The sequence below is a fragment of the Procambarus clarkii genome, chromosome 42 (genome assembly GCF_040958095.1).
Source record: "Procambarus clarkii isolate CNS0578487 chromosome 42, FALCON_Pclarkii_2.0, whole genome shotgun sequence".
NCBI classification, from domain to species: Eukaryota; Metazoa; Arthropoda; class Malacostraca; order Decapoda; family Cambaridae; genus Procambarus; species Procambarus clarkii.
The window spans coordinates 7228196-7248062 of NC_091191.1; the positions used below are offsets into that span (position 1 = coordinate 7228196).

At 42.2% G+C, this 19867-nt stretch overlaps 1 long non-coding RNA gene across 1 annotated transcript in view; it reads left to right on the forward strand.

Moving 5' to 3' along the window:
- Nucleotides 1-128: 128 nt before the first annotated feature.
- The window catches only part of LOC138373595 (uncharacterized), a 392875-nt gene continuing 373136 nt past the window's right edge, over nucleotides 129-19867 (forward strand). The window contains exons 1-2 of the long non-coding RNA XR_011231236.1: nucleotides 129-894; nucleotides 2839-2928. This is a non-coding gene — a long non-coding RNA (uncharacterized lncRNA). The remainder of the gene's footprint in view (nucleotides 895-2838; nucleotides 2929-19867) is intronic.

Here is a 19867-nt window from a genome sequence, read left to right on the forward strand (position 1 = left end):
GGAAGTACATCTCAAAAGGATAAGAGTACCTATTCTATTTTTTACCGTCGTAGATATATATATATATATATATATATATATATATATATATATATATATGTATGTCCCTCAAGGGGCTCACAAACCCATACAGTATACAATTATTAATCATATTCGACATTTCACATTCCAATGGTAATCTTTATATATTTATTTATTTATTTATATACAAGAAGGTACATTGGGTTTGAGAGATTACATAGCATAGTATTTACAATCTTGTAAAGCCACTAGTACGCGCAGCATTTCGGGCAGATGTCACGGCATACTGTGCCATGTATGCTACCTGCAATTAAGTTACACAATATTATACCTAATGGACTTAAATTATGCCAATAAATAAAATATAGTAGTGCTACTGAAAATCAATTTATAAGCAGGAATAATAGATACTTTTTATGGAGTGTATCCTTTAATTTTTAATCACGAAAATAAACACGTGATTAAAAATGTGACAGTGTCAGACCACGGAGGAAAATTGAAACAGGAATTTTCTTAAGTACTTTCGTATATTAATACATCTTCAGAAGGAGTCTCAAGGAAATTCCTGTTTCAATTTTCCTCCGTGGACTGACACTGTCACTTTTTATGGAAGATGGGTATACCATCTTGAGAAATGATAAAAATGTATCTACTAATCTACTATGCGATAATGAAAATCTATCCACCTCTAAATTATAATTCAAGATGTTAAAATGTAGAAATTTTAATACCAAAAACCGCAAGTATTAAAGGATCATTCATCATTATAAGAATGTTAGTGAAGGGCAGCCAGTGACACGCCGCCTTCACACGTGACCAAAATGTCGTCGCTCCTGAATCAACACAACACTTGACCAACGACTTCAGAGTTCTGTAAGTTAATGCCACCACCAACAACAACTTTAGTTCGATATAACGTTTAAGTGTTTCATCAAGTTTAACACAGGCTTAGTGTTTATGAAGGTGAGTGGCGTGATGAGAGTATATATATATATATATATTACAAGTTCAAGTATGTTTATTGAGACAAGAAAAAAATGCATCTCAAAGGGATAGAGTAGCTTAGGCTATTTCTACCCCCTCCCTCTACTTCAAGTCCCTCAAGGGACGCACAAATTCAGTGAGTACAAATACACAAATCACAATACAAGAATACCATTTAACATAGCAGGTCAATATAGTAAGTACAGGATATAAGTGTTACACTTTTGGGGCAAAATTCTTGTAGCTCCTAAATATTCTGTCTATCATACCATTATCACACATCCACTGTATTACAAGTTGTATTACTGAAGTATATAAGTTTAGGAAGAAGGCATCGCCCTGTATTTCTTGGAATGTCAAGCAACCAATGCACGTAGTTAATAAGTCAATATTGACTTATTAAATATGTGCATAGGTGACATACTTAACATAATAGATACCCTTAAAAAGATTCATAGAAAACACCGACCTTACCTAACCTTGTTAGTATCTTAAGATAAGCATCTTATTGCTTCGTAATTACAATTATTACCTAACCTATAATAGGTATAGGTTAAGTAATAATTGTAATTACGAAGCAATAAGATGCTTATCTTAAGATACTAACAAGGTTAGATAAGGTCGGTGTTTTCTATGAATTTTTTTAGGGGTATCTATTATGTTTAGTATATCACCTATGCACGTAGTTAATAAGTCAATATTGACTTTACGAATTTGCGAGAACGGGTTGCGACAGAAGAACTTTAAGAGTTTCCGAATCTTGCAGTAACCATCCTGAAGCCATCAACACTGCCACTTTTCTGGTCGAAAAAGGTGTCCAGCAGATTGATGAAGATTAAGCCACCCAAGAGATGGCTTAGTCCACAAATCCACAAGGGCCGTGACGAGGATTCGAACCTGCGTCAGTAGAACTTCAGTTTCAACCCTTTTACCCTGTCGTAGCTCAGTCGATTAATTAAGGCAGTGTCTGGGATGCTCCCGGGCGCAGGTTCGAATCCTCGTCACGGCCCTTATGGATTTGTTCATTTACTATATTACTCTTATGTTCTGTTATGTTCCAAACAAAATGTTATGAGAAAGAGTTCTGTAGTTGCTGTTCCAAACTACATTCTGTATTTCCATTCTGTTATTAATTTAAATAATATACTTTACTATTGCCACAACTACTGACTCTATATTGTAATAGCCTATGCCTGTCATCCTTAAGTGTCACCTTTTGTGCATTTATTTATTTTCCATGAACGTTCTCATTTTGTTAGCGCATTTGTTCTTTAGTATTAAGTGTTTTACCCCCTTACACTTTGTTCATGTTTTTTTTTTCTATTTTATGTTTGTGCCCGAAACGCTTTGCGTAATAGTGGCTTCATAGATTGTGTAACTCCAGTCCCTATATTTTGTACATTACTCCTGTGTTCTTTGTACACGCATTCTTTTGAATAAAGATTGTATTGTATTGTATTGTATTGTATTGTATTGTATTGTATTTAGTCTTTGCTACTCCAGTTGGTGTCGCAGTTCTGACTATAACCATTAGTATAGGCCTACTGAGCTCCATAAATGTAACTGGCTATATTCAGAGTGCATATATTTTCTTGCAAATATTTAACAATGCTTTGACATTGCTTGTTTTGAAATACACTTTTACTGTGAGTTAATCAGTTCATACAGTTGAGATGTAGAAGCATACATATTAAATGCTTCACATCCCCTTTCAGAGAACGCATTATATTGAACAATTTCGTTACAGTAATCTCTCATATTTGTTTACTTCTATTTCTCGTCAAATTGAAATAAAAATATTAAATTGACCTTTTTTTTCAAACATATTTTCAGAGGCTATCTGCAGGCGAATGTGTTGATGTTGTAGCCTCGTCGGGTTGTAGGCGTGTTGTGTGTGCAGCTTAACGCAACTTTATCTAAAAGGTAAAAATAATGAAATTAATTAATGTTGTGTGTTGTTATAAAGCAGTATATTTTCACGTGAATATTTTTAAATCTGCAATATACTGCTGCTTAAATCATTCTTTGTCAAGTTTTTTTGTTTTTAAATTTGAGAAAGTCACATATTCGTGTGTGTCTTACACGCATGTTAATATTGGAAACGAAGTAGTTGTATTATGGCTGCTGCTCTGACCTAGGAGCATATGAAAATAGGAAATTACAGATGTAATTATGAAAAGAAGGCGCCAAGCCGGGAAGACTAGGTAACATCGTTTGTGTCGCGGGATATTCAAAAGGCGCCAAATATCACTAAAGATGACAACACCAGAACAAAAGGACATAAGGTAAGCTATATCAAAGGTGTTGAATTTACCAATAAATCTATCACTGGACAAATTTCATCAAGGAACATTAGGAAAGCAAGACATATGATTATCCCGAAATCGAGTCATCGCCGTTTTCACTAATTTGCACATTTTCGGTATACAAAGTCGTAATTTAAAACTCCAAATAAGTGCAATCACCCCCTGAATTCCGCTAAGAAATAAAACTCAAGTGTCATATTTTCGATAGGCTTCGTATTTTAAAAACTGCAGGTCAATTTGGGCAAAATATGACTTATGTTACACCTTGAATCAAATTGACCTGGAACGTAATATGATTTCATTTGTAATTTGTTGTTTCTGTCCCATCATCTGTTCTTCTATTGGTTACAAGCGTCGTATCCTTATTATTCTTTAATTTAATTATGAGATATGTTGAGATTAAAAATTAACAAGGGCAATTTTCCTAATGAACCTGTTCGACTTAACATTGTATATTATGAGCCATAATATATTGTGATGTGTTCTTGGTAATTCAAGAAAGAACAAATTAAGAAATACACGAGTGCCGGGCCAATAACACAAAAGTGTGCAGAGGTTTGTATACATTAATGTTTAATCCCAAGTCTTATCAGAAGTTGCATATTAAATGAATTGTTGACATAAATTTAGCTTTTATCAAAGCCATTAGAACCCGAGATAAGGCAAAGGGAGGCTGATAGTGGGATATATTTGTCAGGCCTGTAATATTCACGGGAGGTTTTATTGCACCTTTGGCGGTGATTTCCTTATCTACCCTTTGCAACCTGTTCTCCTCACGCTGTGTGCTTAGCGCGCACCGGCTGCGTTGCCCTTCCACTACCTTACTCTATCTCTCTACCACTGGAGCGCACTACCACTGCACCCGCTGCCACTGAAGCGCACTACCACTGCACCCGCTGCCACTGGAGCGTACTACCACTGCACCCGCTGCCACTGGAGCGTACTACCACTGCACCCGCTGCCACTGGAGCGTACTACCACTGCACCCGCTGCCACTGGAGCGTACTACCACTGCACCCGCTGCCACTTAAGCGCACTACCACTGCACCCGCGGCCACTTAAGTGCACTACCACTGCACCCGCTGCCACTTAAGCGCACTACCACTGCACCCGCTGCCACTTAAGCGCACTACCACTGCCACTTAAGCGCACTACCACTGCCACTTAAGCGCACTACCACTGCACCCGCTACCAGCTCATATGTGTCTAAACTGTCAAAAAGCATTTGATAGGGTTGCTCACTAAGGACTGGTATACAGCATAGAGAAGCAAGCATGAGTAACTGGGTAAGGGAGAATACCTGACGCAGAGAAAAGTGCCAGCCAGAGAGCAGGTTTCCAGGTGGATGAATACAACAAGAAGAGTGGAAGGCTCGTCCCTAAGCCCGCTGTTGTTCTAATGTATGTGTACGACCTGGCCGAGAGTGCAAGCTCGCGCATACACATACAATACAACAACAATACAATACAATTTTATTTAGGTAAGGTACATACATACAATAAATTTTTACAAGGATTGGTAGACTTATAGGTAGAGCTAGTACATACAATGCCTAAAGCCACTATTACGCAAAGGCGTTTCGGACATGTTTGATGACTATACAAAGCTCATGAAATACGTAAACACCGAGAACTGCGGGAAGACCTTGACAGCCTCCAGGAGTCGGCCGAACAAATAGTTGATACAATTCACTCCTGACAAGTGTAAAGTAATGAAATGGAGAGAGAGGAGACAAGGTGGTATCTACACCGTAATCAGATAAAGGTTTAGTAGTGGATATATCGGCAACATTTGGAAAGCTTCCAAATATTGCATCGTTTAGAAATCCAAATCAGGACTCTTTCAAGGCCATCTACACATTCTTTGACCAGTAGTGGAATATGCAGCACCGGCCTGGAATCCGTACCTTGTGAAGCACAAAATAGAAACTTAAAAAAGTACCGAAGTTTGCAAGAAGATCTCTGTCAGATCTAAGAGGGTTAAGCTATGAGGATAGGTAAATGGGACTAGATCTCTCAAGCCTAAATGGGAGAGGAAACAAGAGGATATGATCACAACATACAAGATACTGAGAGGAACAGACAAGGTGGACAAGGACAGCCTTTTTTAAATCGAGATCATGTAAGACGTGAGGACTTAGTGGAAGCTAGAAACTCAAATGAGACGAAGAGATAGATGTAAGGGGTCGTTAACAGATGGAATGCGTTGAAAGAGGCCGTGGAAACCATCTCAATCAACAACCTTAATGCCATTTTTGACAAGGTAATTGAACATCGCGGTAAATTATAACGCAATAGTTACAAGAGGACTCATAGGCTGGGCATGAAGAGTTAGGCCTCACTTCCCCGTAGGTACTAATGCTTCACCAGCAAAATCTTTTAAGTAAATTGGAATGATAAAAATCTTAACTCATAATACGAAAGTGTGAGTACGAGGAATAATGACAGTGGAGAAAGAAGAGGACGAGGAGGAATATAGGAGGTACGAAACGACGAGTGAAATGAAGAAATACAATATATCTAGGTGGAGACAGAATTTTCTGCGAGTTCTGATATCCTCAACAGATCTGGAAAAGAAATAACAATAAAAAAAATAGGCATCGCTGTCCAATTATGGAGATGGACAGGAACTTTATTAGAGCGGAGGCTGCGGCTAGCCGAGCAGGGCCATAACCTAGTTTTCAATTACTGGAAGGCGGCTTGGGGCTCGCTTCTCCCAGTGGCTGCCCGAGAGGTGGACCCCACCACTTGCTGAGGGGCAGTGTGTTGGAGGGAACTCCTCCACATTAAGGGAAGACACACATGATTTTATATATATATATATATATATATATATATATATATATATATATATATATATATATATATATATATATATATATTAGTATATTTTGGTAGCAGTCTTTCCTGTAGACATATATTATTAAATATGACCGAAAAAGTAAGATTAATAATTCTAACACGAATTTTCTCAATCTTTCGTACATTTCTTTTCACTGTTGGTGGTAATTCAAAAATCAATTCTCCAAATTCATTTTTATTTCTAGTCTGACGCGACACTTGAGCGCGTCAGACTAGAAATAAAAATGAATTTTGGAGAATTGATTTTTGAATTACCACCAACAGTGAAAAGAAATGTACGAAAGATTGAGAAAATTCGTGTTAGAATTATTAATCTTACTTTTTCGGTCATATTTAATAATATATGTCTACAGGAAAGACTGCTACCAAAATATACTAATATATATATATATATATATATATATATATATATATATATATATATATATATATATATATATATATATATATATATATATATATATATATATATATATATATATATATATATATAAAACATTATGAGAGGCAGCGTTCCAGTTGTTGCGCTTATTTCAGTGCTGTTTGTCCCTGGTGATAATCTGGTTATGTGTAGAGTGTATGTTCCTTGAGAGGACCTTGCTGTTTGTGCATTGTTAGGCGCTTCGAAAGGGATGTTGTCTTGCCTATATATTGAGTTCATTGAGGCTGACAGTCAAGTGAACGTGTTAAGGCATAGACAGCATTTTTTTTCTTCCAAGAGGTTTTGTTTGGTGTCAGGAGAGTTCATGAGCAAGTTAGCAGTGTTCTTGTAGTATATTATTAATTCAATCTTGTGGTTGGTGTCAGTACGGGGTCATTTATATCAGTAATGTTTTACAGGACCGTCTTCCGTTTTGTTGGCCGTGGGGAAGTTCCTGTAGACTTTTAATAGCAGGGACTGGTAGAGTGCTGTTGTCTGCTTCGTCTGAGGTCGCATGGCGGCTCACCTTCCTTGTAATGACCTCCACAACATATCCGCCAGTGTATTTATTATTGACTAGGACCTGCCTTCCTCTACCGAGTTCCTCGTCAACCTGCTTCCATTTGGAGCTGTGTGTGAGGGGCGTGGTTAACATAGGCACGGTCAACACTCTCCTTGCACCTATCTGGCCACTCACTTTTAGCATTAAGTAATGTACCTTCATGCTAAAAATTAACATTCCTAAGGCCCATTATTTGCTTCTGCGAGGCTATGGGTCCCTACACTTGCACCAGAGGTGGTACCCTATATATCGACAATACTTTAATAATCCCTGAGAGCCTTGAACCCGCACCATCAGGGCGTCAACCACTGTAAAATACAGTACCATACCCAATATATATATATATATATATATATATATATATATATATATATATATATATATATATATATATAGATATGAGAGAAAGTGTGTGAGAGAGAGAGACGGAGGACAAATATATAAAAGGAGTCAATACCGAGCAGATGTATCTGTGTGGTGAGAGAGTGGAAGAGGGGGGAGGTGGTCAGCCAGTTGGTAGAGGGAGGTGGCGAGGTGGCGGCACAAGTTAAGGGAGATGAATAGTGTGATAAAGATAGCGGAGATGAGGAAGGAGGCGAGGATGAGGGTGTTCGGGAACCAACGAGCCATACTAGAGGAGATGTAGCTGGGTAATCTCAGATGAGGCGAGGATTATGGAACCTTCCGGCAGCGGCAGCAGCCGGTGGAGTTCAGGCTTGGGTTATCTTGAGATGATTTCGGGGCTTTAGTGTCCCCGCGGCCCGGTCCTCGACCAGGCCTCCACCCCCAGGAAGCAGCCCGTGACAATTGACTAACACCCAGGTACCTATTTTACTGCTAGGTAACAGGGGCATAGGGTGAAAGAAACTTTGCCCATTGTTTCTCGCCGGCGCCTGGGATCGAACCCAGAACCACAGGATCACAAGTCCAGTGTGCTGTCCGCTTGGCCGACCGGCTCCCGTGGGGCCGCATGACCCTGAGTGGGGGGCATGGGCGCAAGAAAATTGAAATGGATAGACTATAAATAGGAAAACACCCACGAGTATGAAGGTACAAGCTTATTTTAACACTCTTCGAACTCGCGGCTACTTTGACATCTTGAGCACACACGCACTTGGTCCAGACACTGCTGATATCAGGTCTATTCTTCTATTGTCATCTCTGATAGTTGCAACGTTCTTGGTGTGGTACACAGCCAGGGGTCAGGACACAAGCATGGTGGTACACACAGCCAGGGGTCAGGTCACAAGCATGGTGGTACACACAGCCAGGGGTCAGGACACAAGCATGGTGGTACACACAGCCAGGGGTCAGGTCACAAGCATGGTGGTACACACAGCCAGGGGTCAGGTCACAAGCATGGTGGTACACACAGCCAGGGGTCAGGTCACAAGCATGGTGGTACACACAGCCAGGGGTCAGGACACAAGCATGGTGGTACACAGCCAGGGGTCAGGACACAAGCATGGTGGTACACACAGCCAGGGGTCAGGTCACAAGCATGGTGGTACACAGCCAGGGGTCAGGTCACAAGCATGGTGGTACACACAGCCAGGGGTCAGGTCACAAGCATGGTGGTACACAGCCAGGGGTCAGGTCACAAGCATGGTGGTACACACAGCCAGGGGTCAGGTCACAAGCATGGTGGTACACACAGCCAGGGGTCAGGACACAAGCATGGTGGTACACAGCCAGGGGTCAGGACACAAGCATGGTGGTACACACAGCCAGGGGTCAGGTCACAAGCATGGTGGTACACAGCCAGGGGTCAGGTCACAAGCATGGTGGTACACACAGCCAGGGGTCAGGACACAAGCATGGTGGTACACAGCCAGGGGTCAGGTCACAAGCATGGTGGTACACACAGCCAGGGGTCAGGACACAAGCATGGTGGTACACAGCCAGGGGTCAGGTCACAAGCATGGTGGTACACACAGCCAGGGGTCAGGACACAAGCATGGTGGTACACAGCCAGGGGTCAGGTCACAAGCATGGTGGTACACAGCCAGGGGTCAGGTCACAAGCATGGTGGTACACACAGCCAGGGGTCAGGTCACAAGCATGGTGGTACACAGCCAGGGGTCAGGTCACAAGCATGGTGGTACACACAGCCAGGGGTCAGGACACAAGCATGGTGGTACACAGCCAGGGGTCAGGTCACAAGCATGGTGGTACACAGCCAGGGGTCAGGTCACAAGCATGGTGGTACACACAGCCAGGGGTCAGGTCACAAGCATGGTGGTACACACAGCCAGGGGTCAGGTCACAAGCATGGTGGTACACACAGCCAGGGGTCAGGTCACAAGCATGGTGGTACACAGCCAGGGGTCAGGTCACAAGCATGACAGAACACACCCTCCTCACTAAAATTGTTTGTGGCTTGAATTTCAAAGGTTTGCCTCCCGGAGCTTTCAGGTGGCGTTGCTCACGAAAATTCAGAGACAAATGCAGCAGTGGGAAAGACAAATGCTCTCGTGTTCCTCACAAAGCATCTGAGTGATATATTGCCTGCGGTTTTAAGCAAGAGATGTACAATTTTGGTACTGTATTATACATCAAATTGCAGAGAAACAGTCTCCAGTCGAAACAAATTAATACCGGACAGTAGGGAGGTAGATATTCCTCAAGTCCCAGGCAGTATGGTTGTGGTTGAGGCATTAAGGCGTCAAGACCACGTGGTTGTGGTTGGGGCCTGGTCGACGAAGGAGGCCTGGTCGACGACCGGGCCGCGGGGACGCTAAGCCCCGGAAGCACCTCAAGGTAACCTCAAGGTAACCTCAAGGTAAGGAGGTAATACATCAAGACCCCGGGAATTGTGGTTGAGACAAGGCGTCTTGTCGTATCCCTGTGTCTGATTATTGCAGAATTGTTCAGAATCTAGTTGGAAAAATCTAATACAACAACCTTATATTGGCAAACCTTGCATCTGCAGCTGATAACACCAACATGAGTATTTCAGGGGATGGATTTACCGTGATAAGAACCCCGAAGTTAGTCTCAACGTCTACTCTAGGGTTTCCACCGGCTTGTTGATACCTTGTGTACGGCTTCCTCTTCCCAGCATCTATCTTCATTACTTTGCAGTTGCAGAAGTTTAACTCGTGCAGCCACTTTTTATATCTTGAAGCCGTCCTAGTTCTCTTTTTTTTCAAATTGATCGTTCACTTAAATCAGGAATAAGACCCCGCTAGTGACATCCAGACACTGATGACTTTTCCTCCATTGTGACTTCTGCATCTTAGATACGTCGTTATTCACTGGAGCACTTACCTGTCTCTCCAGCTTGTTGCTCTAACTTATACGCTGGTCTTATATAGAATATTGCGTAGAAGGCTAATTTATGATAACCCAAAAATGTTGCAGTCTGCCGCCCATCACTGTTTTATCTAATTTATGTCACCGTGTCATAAAATGTTATTTGGGTTTTGAGGCGGAATTTACCATCTCTGAACGTAACTTAGTGTTTCGTTTTGAAGGTTCTTCTCTTAAGATGTTCTACTGGTCTCTTACAATCTTTTATATATCCTCGCACGGTACGCATACTTCTCTCAGGTTAACGAATCGTTACTTTCACTGAATAACACCTCCGTGACAAGTGTCCCTTAGACTAGACTTGAGTGAAGCGGAGGTATAGGATCATGTATGGACCAGTAGTAGATACCTGGTTGATACCTGGTTGATGGGGTTCTGGGAGTTCTTCTACTCCCCAAGCCCGGCTCGAGACCAGGCTCGACTTGTGAACGGGGTTCACAGGGTTAAGGGGAATACTCTACACGCAGACAGTCCTCATCAGTAAAGGCCAAATGCTCGTTTATCCAGCCACCTCTTCCCCCCCCCCCTTCTCTCTCCTGTTTATGAATGAAGAACGGTTTACACACGACTCACAGCTGATGACGTTCGAGCATTGTTCGAACTATTGTCAGCGAAAAAATATATAACCAATTTTCTGGAACAAAATAAACATTGGACTAATTTGAATATTTACACATCAAGACGATTTAGGATTTTTGTTGCTCGGTAACTCAACGTATCTGTGGTTCCGTTACACTCACTCACTCACTCACTCACTCACTCACTCACTCACTCACTCACATGCACACACACACACACACACACACACACGCACACACACACACACACACACACACACACACACACACACACACACACACACACACACACACACACACACACACACACACACACACTCTCTCTCTCTCTCTCTCTCTCTCTCTCTCTCTCTCTCTCTCTCTCTCTCTCTCTCTCGTGTCTTGGACTAAGAGTTAGAGCCCCATATTGATGTTATTGCTCGAGTGGTTGCTGATGCTGGAGAAAAGTGGAGCGGGAGGGTGGGCGTGAGTGTGTGTGACTTGTGGTGGCCACATTGACTATAACTAGTCAGAGATGTTTTACCCCGGTGGGCCCCCAGCCGGCCGTCAGCGGGGGGCCCCCGGCCGGCCGTCAGCGGGGGGGATGGCCCCCTCTCCTCTCCCCATTTACAACTGCCACAATAAATTTGTAGGTTCTTTAAAACCAAGACTCGTGGAGGTGCCGATAGTTGACTTCTTCTCTGTCCCTCTGTCTTGTGTGACAGTGAATATGACCCTCATCCTCACTGTCTTGACAGTGAATATGACCCTCATCCTCACTGTCTTGACAGTGAATATGACCCTCATCCTCACTGTCTTGACAGTGAATATGACCCTCATCCTCACTACAACCCTAAATGTTAACGAATCGCAACACCTAATTAACGAATGGCCAGCCTACCTGTTAAAAAAAACTGCCTACCTAACTTAAATAAATTCCAGGACTATATATATATATATATATATATATATATATATATATATATATATATATATATATATATATATATATATATATATATATATATATATGCCACCACAATCATAACACTGCCATATATATATCTCCGAGACCCAGAGTCCCTCTGGGATGGTCATGATTAGTATTTATAACCACTTGCTCGTTAAGATGACACTCTTAGACTTAAGAAGACACTCTCAGTCTTAAGAAGACACTCTCAGTCTTAAGATGACACTCTCAGTCTTTGACTCACAATAAGAGGGGGTTATAAACTTATTTGTTGAAAGACTACATTTCAGGATGAAATGATAAATTATTATAGGTAGAATGACTATATCGTTACCGACACAAGAGCCTTGAATGAGCCTTGGATTCCTAGGCCTTGGATTGAAGAGCCTTGTGTGTTAGTGGGGGATAGGGCCAGCATCCCTCTTGGTTGGGGGGGGGGGAGGCATTTGTCTGCTTATTACATTCCACTTTATTAATGTTGTGGAATGTAATAACATCCAATATAATTATTTATACCTAGTTTTCTTTTTAAAATCTGTTCTTCGTATATCTATTTATCTATCTTCCTTCATCTACTTCTTTCTTTCCACCTACTTTGCTAGCTCTCTCTCTCTCTCCCGCTCCTACTACTCTCTCTCCTCATCTACTACTCACTATCTACTACTCTCTGTATCTACTTCTCTCTCTCTATCTCTCCATCTGCTTTCTCTCACTTAAACACTCCCATTCACACACACACACTAAAGAGAAGGGGGTCTGGTAGCTGAGCGGAAAGCGCTCAGGACTCGTAATTCTGTGGCCCAGGTTCGATTCCCGGACCAGGCAGAAACAAATAGGCAAAGTTTCTTTCACCATTGATGCCCCCCTGTTACCTAGCAGTAAATAGGTATCTGGGAGTTAGACATCTGCTACGGGCTGCTTCCTGTGTGTGTGTGAGTTTGGGAAAAAATGGACAAATCTGTTGATTAATTGACAGTTGAGAGGCGGGCCCAACGAGCCAGAGCTCAACTAGGTGAATGCACACACTGTACCGCGCCATCCCGTCCTCCCTAGGCTGTACCTACCATGGGTCTGGAGCTTAATTAGACTGCCTGGAGTGAGCCCAACAGAACAATGAGCCGACAAGTGACAGCAGCAAAACATACATCCCCAACGCTATGGAGGCGTGAGCGCTCCCTCCAGGCCCCAGAACACCAGGAGACAGAGACAAGAGGGTGCGGCGGGGCCACCTAAAACAACCTGGTCACCGGCGCTACACCGACTACCGCTAGCTTTCCCCCCGTCATTTGGCTCCGGCATCACCGCTAAGGCTCGTCGAGAGACGTAATGACGTCAGGCGGCCTCTGAGGACGGCTTGACGAGCTGGTTCACCAAGGTAACAGTGTTAGGCGGATCTGCATCTCATTCCTCAGGATGTGATGAGCACTTCTTGAAGGATGACTCTTATCTGACCTGCCAGAGTGAGCATTAGCTCTTGGAGTCCAAGAGCAAGAGCTCTTGGACCCATAACCCCTCACCCCCCCACATATCAGGGGGGAGGAGTATGAGTGGGGCTCAACAACAGGTCGGAGTGACAACAGTTGCCAGTAAACAGGTTTAACAAAAAGTTGATTGTGTGGCTTTGGTGATGCAGCACAAAGAAACCTTTACCCCTGATTATTTACTGTTGAAACACCAATACAAATGTGTTCTATGCGTTTGTGTTTCACAAAATAACATCCATGGTTAAAGTTGCTCTGATAACCGGAAGCGAATGTATGCCTGGCAAGAGCATTGTTTATATATTATGGGCTCGAATGTAATACTTATTGTCGGGTAGTCCATTACCAATGCTCCCAGAACTGTATACATGACTCAGGCAGCATGACACAGGAGACACGACACAGCCGACACGACAGCCGACACGACACAGCGACTCACGCTATGACATAAAGGTAGACGACACAGGTAGACAATGTAGCAATGAGTTCTGCCCTTGGTCTTTGTTATGCTGATGTAATTATTTGTAATGTTGATAAATTTGGGAAAACACTTATTCCTCAGAGTTTAAGCTTTGGGGGCTGGCCTCACGCAATTTTTAACATTAATTGCAGTTGGGTACGTGCCAACATGGTTGGGTCGGGGTTGGCATAAATATCATAATAATTGGACTGAGAATTATTTCCTTTTTACTCTTTTCTTTTTGTCTTTCAGTTCTGTAAAACATTACACACTGATATCTACAAATTTAAAAAATATATACTATAATTTGCCTGTAATATGTATTTATGACATGAGGACCCTACTCTTGGGACCCACCCTGAGCACTGGCCTATAGCCTACAAGTACCGTATATCTACCTACCTACCTACCTATCTACCTACCAGCTGCCTCCCAAATCAGTTGCAATCACTTGTCCCTACTTGCACACACACAGGTAGGGAGAAAGACAGACAGAGACAGACAGACAGACAGACAGACAGACAGACAGACAGACAGACAGACAGACAGACAGACAGACAGACAGACAGACAGACAGACAGACAAACACACAAACAGATCTGAGGCTAGTGTCATAACCCACCTAGTATATATAAAGTTATCAAGGTTAAAGTTGATAGTGCCAGTAACTGAATATTTTAATCTTACTCGCCATCCGCTTCACATCACCTCGAGCACTAACACAAGCAAGGAGGATGGACCCCTGACAGTGTATCTGTGAACCAACCGGAATGATATTCATTGATCAGAATGCTGTTATACTGCAGACACTCGCCTGAACCACATTCATATACATGCCATACTGTGTTGTATCATTATACAATTCTCATCAGTATGGAAATGTTATAAAACAGCCGCATTTAATAACTTTCATGGTTTGCATTATTCATGATATTCCATATTTAATGTGCATATTTTTGCGGAAATTGCATGTTGGTATTTTTATACAAGATTTGGTATTGTAATCGTGGGTTTCGATGGAACGCTTGCTATCGTGGTCCCGCGTTTAAAACGATCGTTAGTTCGTTGGTTAATCTGGTTTGTCGTTTAGATACGATCATTGAGGGTAACGCGGGCGTCTCTGAGGCGGCGTCTTGGGGGAGTAGACTTCCGGCAGTAGCGATGGTGACTGGAAGGGAAGCAGATGGAAGATGTCCCGGTGGTAGTTCGAGGCTCAATGGATTGTTTGCCTAGTGTGTTGATATTTATTTCCAGTGGGAGGTATATGTGAGAGACGTCAGGACCGGGTGGTCCATGGTGGTCGCTGTACTTGTTACAATGACAACCCACCAAACACACACCGAAACTGCGACGTTGGTACAACGTTCGAACAAGTTTTAACACCACCTAACCAGTTATAACAACCAATATAGCAAGTTGTAACAACGTTCTAATACGTCATAAACACGTTAAGCCAAGATGTAACAACTTTATTACAAGTTGTAACAAGCGGAAAATAGAGACAGTTTCGGTTTGTGTTTCCAGGGAACTGTTGTAACTTGTAGCAAAGACAACTGTTGTAACTTGTAGCAAAGACAACTCTTGTAACTTGTAGCAAAGACAACTGTTGTAACTTGTAGCAAAGACAACTGTTGTAACTTGTAGCAAAGACAACTCTTGTAACTTGTAGCAAAGACAACTGTTGTAACTTGTAGCAAAGACAACTCTTGTAACTTGTAGCAAAGACAACTGTTGTAACTTGTAGCAAAGACAACTCTTGTAACTTGTAGCAAAGACAACTGTTGTAACACTTGTAGCAAAGACAACTGTTGTAACTTGTAGCAAAGACAACTGTTGTAACTTGTAGCAAAGACAACTGTTGTAACTTGTAGCAAAGACAACTGTTGTAACTTGTAGCAATGACAACTGTTGTAACTTGTAGCAAAGACAACTGTTGTAACTTGTAGCAAAGACAACTGTTGTAACTTGTAGCAAAGACAACTGTTGTAACTTGTAGCAAAGACAACTGTTGTAACTTGTAGCAAAGACAACTGTTGTAACTTGTAGCAAAGACAACTCTTGTAACTTGTGGCAAAGACAACTCTTGTAACTTGTAGCAAAGACAACTGTTGTAACTTGTAGCAAAGACAACTCTTGTAACTTGTAGCAAAGACAACTCTTGTAACTTGTAGCAAAGACAACTGTTGTAACTTGTAGCAAAGACAACTGTTGTAACACTTGTAGCAAAGACAACTGTTGTAACTTGTAGCAAAGACAACTGTTGTAACTTGTAGCAAAGACAACTGTTGTAACTTGTAGCAAAGACAACTGTTGTAACTTGTAGCAAAGACAACTGTTGTAACTTGTAGCAAAGACAACTGTTGTAACTTGTAGCAAAGACAACTGTTGTAACTTGTAGCAAAGACAACTGTTGTAACTTGTAGCAAAGACAACTGTTGTAACTTGTAGCAAAGACAACTGACAATCAGCTCGTCACTTTACCTGCACGTGACTGGCAAGAAGGAAAGTTCGGTAGCCACAGGTCATCCAGCTACAGCTAGTTGTGCAGGACAATTCCCTCTCAAATAGTCATTAAGAAAGCGCCCCGTCGAGGCTATCTACCCCGCTCAGCAATTAATGCAGTACGTGAGCTAATATGTATTCTTGGTTATCTAAAAGAGCAGGAGTTAATGTTTTTTGTGATATTTTATGAATTGCTCTGTATGATTGTAAACAATGTTGGAATGGACCACAAACTTCATAGAAAACTGAAAAACAATCATAATTATTTTTTATATGTCTAACAACCGCTCGAATACAAATGAATAAACTAAACAAATTTAACCATGTCGTAGCTCAGTCGATTAAGGGATGATCTCGGAAGTAGGTTCGAACCCTCGTCACGGCCCTTGTGGATTTGTTCACAAGTGAATAAAATTTGATTCATTTTGCTCAACTATTAAGTTATTGATTTGCATATTTTGTTGTATTAAAATGGGGTTTATTTTGCTTGAATTATTTTGTTTAAACGGGAGGTTGTGAGTAAAGAAACGGGAAGTTGTGAGTAAAGAAACGGGAGGTTGTGAGTAAAGAAACGGGAAGTTGTGAGTAAAGAAACGGGAAGTTGTGAGTAAAGAAACGGGAAGTTGTGAGTAAAGAAACGGGAAGTTGTGAGTAAAGAAACGGGAAGTTGTGAGTAAAGAAACGGGAGGTTGTGAGTAAAGAAACGGGAAGTTGTGAGTAAAGAAACGGGAAGTTGTGAGTAAAGAAACGGGAAGTTGTGAGTAAAGAAACGGGAGGTTGTGAGTAAAGAAACGGGAAGTTGTGAGTAAAGAAACGGGAGGTTGTGAGTAAAGAAACGGGAGGTTGTGAGTAAAGTACTAGTTTGAGACCACGAGGTGTAAATAGTGCCTGAAACTTAACCGCCTGGTTATGTAGTTACGGCATGATGTTACCACCTAGTCATGTGGTCACGGACTAACATTACCACCTAGTCATGTGGTCACGGACTAACATTACCACCTGGTCATGTGGTCACGGACTAACATTACCACCTGGTCATGTGGTCACGGACTAACATTACCACCTGGTCATGTGGTCACGGACTAACATTACCACATAGTCATGTGGTCACGGACTAACATTACCACATAGTCATGTGGTCACGGACTAACATTACCACATAGTCATGTGGTCACGGACTAACATTACCACATAGTCATGTGGTCACGGACTAACATTACCACATAGTCATGTGGTCACGGACTAACATTACCACCTGGTCATGTGGTCACGGACTAACATTACCACATAGTCATGTGGTCACGGACTAACATTACCACATAGTCATGTGGTCACGGACTAACATTACCACCTGGTCATGTGGTCACGGACTAACATTACCACATAGTCATGTGGTCACGGACTAACGTTACCACCTGGTCATGTGGTCACGGACTAACATTACCACATAGTCATGTGGTCACGGACTAACATTACCACATAGTCATGTGGTCACGGACTAACATTACCACCTAGTCATGTGGTCACGGACTAACATTACCACATAGTCATGTGGTCACGGACTAACATTACCACATAGTCATGTGGTCACGGACTAACATTACCACCTGGTCATGTGGTCACGGACTAACATTACCACATAGTCATGTGGTCACGGACTAACGTTACCACCTGGTCATGTGGTCACGGACTAACATTACCACATAGTCATGTGGTCACGGACTAACATTACCACATAGTCATGTGGTCACGGACTAACATTACCACCTAGTCATGTGGTCACGGACTAACATTACCACATAGTCATGTGGTCACGGACTAACATTACCACCTAGTCATGTGGTCACGGACTAACATTACCACCTGGTCATGTGGTCACGGACTAACATTACCACATAGTCATGTGGTCACGGACTAACATTACCACCTGGTCATGTGGTCACGGACTAACATTACCACATAGTCATGTGGTCACGGACTAACATTACCACATAGTCATGTGGTCACGGACTAACATTACCACATAGTCATGTGGTCACGGACTAACATTACCACATAGTCATGTGGTCACGGACTAACATTACCACATAGTCATGTGGTCACGGACTAACATTACCACATAGTAAAAGTAGCCGATGTTGTGACCGCGGTCAGGCGGAGGAATACATTGTGACGTCATATACAGGACATGTTTACTACCGGAACTCCCGCGGCACAAGATGGAGTCGCAATATAAAATTGATTTTTTTTAGTATAAATTATAGCAGATGCAAATTGTACCACTCAACAGGTCATAGAGTGAAAATAAAATATCAAGATAAAAAAAAGTGCACAAGTTCAAGTTCAAGTATGTTTATTGAGATAAGCAAGAAATACATCTCAAAGGGATAGGCTTAGGCTATTTGTACCCCCCATAGTTGGTTCCAGAAAGATTAGAGAAAGAGTTAGAAGTTCGAACCCTCATCACGGCTCCTGTGGATATGTTCAATAATAATAATAATAATAATAATAATAATAGTTTATTCAGGTGAAATGGCATACATATAAAGTGAGTTACAAACAGATTGTTGGATTTCTAGATAGAGGTAGTTATATACTATGCCTGAAGCCACTAGTACGCACAGCGTTTCGGACAAGTCCTTGGAATAGATAATCAGGAGGCACTATACTAAAGATAGGGAGAGAGGTGTTGCTGAAACCCTTTCGCTTTATTGCACGTCGCGTTTCAACGTATACTTTGCCCAAGACCAAAAACTAATGTACAAGAAAATGGCAGCGGCTCGTGAAAGCGACATAATGCCCCGTTTTCTGTTCATGGGGTCGTCTGGTGGTTGGTTAGGTAAGGGGGCACTTCAGTACGACAGTTTCTTGAGGTTGGAAACGCTGGCAAGAACGGGCTGGTTTACGGAGGGTGTGAGGGGGGATGGCTGTGTTTCTAGGTACCAGGGTAGGAGTGGTTGGGGACCAGGGGCCAGATTCACGAAGCAGTTACGCAAGTACTTACGAACGTGAACATCGTTCCTCAATCTTTGGCGGCATTGTTTACAATTATTAAACACTTAATGAGCTCCTAAGCACCAGGAAGCTGTTTATAACAATAACAACAGTTGATTGGGAAGTTTTCATGCTTGTAAACTGTTCAATAAATGTAACCAAAGCCGTCAAAGATTGAGGAAAGATGTACACGTTCGTAAGTACTTGCGTAACTGCTTCGTGAATCTGGGCGCAGGGTAAGGGAGGTTGGGGACGAGGGTAGGTGGCGGGGGATGGAGGGTGTTGCCTGAGAGAGCCAATATAGGTGGGTGGTTGGAGACAGTCAACAAGGCGGCATGATGAAGGCGCGCTAGGTGCCGGCTGCTGGGGCGAGATACTACACAATTTGCGGCTCCTGAATGTCACACCAAATAATTACTCCTGACCTCTTTCTTTC